General features: G+C 47.8%; 1 pseudogene; it reads left to right on the top strand.

Annotated features, from left to right (window-relative positions):
• The first annotated feature begins 238 nt into the window (after positions 1-238).
• On the top strand, positions 239-685 carry LOC104659556 (annotated as a pseudogene).
• The last annotated feature ends 912 nt before the right edge of the window (positions 686-1,597 follow it).

Genomic DNA, 1,597 nt, shown 5'->3' with positions numbered 1-1,597 from the left:
TTACTTGAATCTGGGAGGCAGAGGTTGCAGTGAGCTGAGGTCGAGCCACTGTACTCCAGCCGGGGCAATAAAAATAAAAACAGAGCTAATGGTGGTTCTTTCTAGGTGGTGGGATTTGGGGAGGATTATATATTTTCTAAATTTTATCACTGCAGTTTGCTACATTGTTCGAGCTCTTTAAAATGAACAAAACAGCTTGTTTTCACACATCCAAATGCCAAGCCGCCACGCACCTAGGATGGCCCATGGAAGCCGAAGCCGCACCTCCCACATGGCCCCTCTGGCCAGCCGGGCACCTCAGATGAGAGCTGCAGCCAAGCCAGCACCAGCAGCTTAGCTGCCAATAGTGGCACCCACCTCTCAGGAGTTGGCTCTCCTGCTGCTGCGCCCCAGCAGCCAGGTCTGAGGGCCCAGATGGCAACCACTGCAGCCGACTTGACTGTGGGCTCTGCTGTGGGACACACACTGGGCCACGCCATCACCGAGGGCTTCAGTGGAGGAAGTAATGCTGAGCCTGTAAGGCCTGACATCACTTACCAGTAGCCTCAGGGAACCCAGTCGGCACAGTGGCCTTGCTCTGTGAGGCCAGTTTTTGGAGGATGCACAGAACCAGGGTGACAGAAAGCTCTGTGAGGGTTCCAGTGAGGTGCTGAAACAGTGCAGACTTGCAAACAGATTGGCCTGATCAAGAAGGTCAAATTGGAGTAATGAAAAATCAGCTCTCATAGCCAAGTTAATTTAGCATAAAAATATGATTGATAATGAAGGTATAAAGTGTAACCATCAGTTAAACCTCTCCTTGTCATTCATAGCTTCATTGCTTCAGAATTGAAATGGAAAAGGGTGTTCTTACTGTGTAGAATTTCATTAAGGTCGTGTAGAATGTGGGGCTAGGCAAATGTTTGTGTAGCCTCCTTAAACTAGCTGTTATGATTTTATTCTTTGTGAGTTAATTAAAAGAAAGTGATTTTCTTCCAAAAATAAAAATGAAAATGAAATGAACTAAATGAAAAATGTAATATCATTGTCATCAAACCAACAGTGATTTTTCTTTAAAAACAAAAAAAAGATTTAAAGTAAATATGCAAAAATGTTAGCGGCTGGTTGGGTGAGGTGGCTCATGCCTGTAATCCCAGCACTTTGGGAGGCCGAAGAGGGTGGATCACCTGAGGTCAGGAGTTCAAGACCAGCCTCTCCCAAAACAGCAAAAGCCTGTCTCTACTAAAAATACAAAAAATTAGGCCGGGCGCGGTGGCTCAAGCCTGTAATCCCAGCACTTTGGGAGGCCAAGACGGGCGGATCACGAGGTCAGAAGATCGAGACCATCCTGGCTAACACGGTGAAACCCTATCTCTACTAAAAAATACAAAAAACTAGCCGGGCGAGGTAGCGGGCGCCTGTAGTCCCAGCTACTCGGGAGGCTGAGGCAGGAGAATGGCATAAACCCGGGAGGCGGAGCTTGCAATGAGCTGAGATCCGGCCACTGCACTCCAGTCTGGGCGACAGAGCAAGACTCCGTCTCAAAAAAAAAAAAAAAATTAGCCAGGAGTGGTGGCGGGTGCCTGTAATCCCAGCTTCTTGAGAAGTTGCGACAGGA

The sequence above is a fragment of the Rhinopithecus roxellana genome, chromosome 12 (assembly GCF_007565055.1).
Source record: "Rhinopithecus roxellana isolate Shanxi Qingling chromosome 12, ASM756505v1, whole genome shotgun sequence".
NCBI classification, from domain to species: domain Eukaryota; kingdom Metazoa; phylum Chordata; class Mammalia; order Primates; family Cercopithecidae; genus Rhinopithecus; species Rhinopithecus roxellana.
Note: the sequence above shows the minus strand (reverse complement) of the source record. Positions and strands in the feature narration are given on the sequence as shown.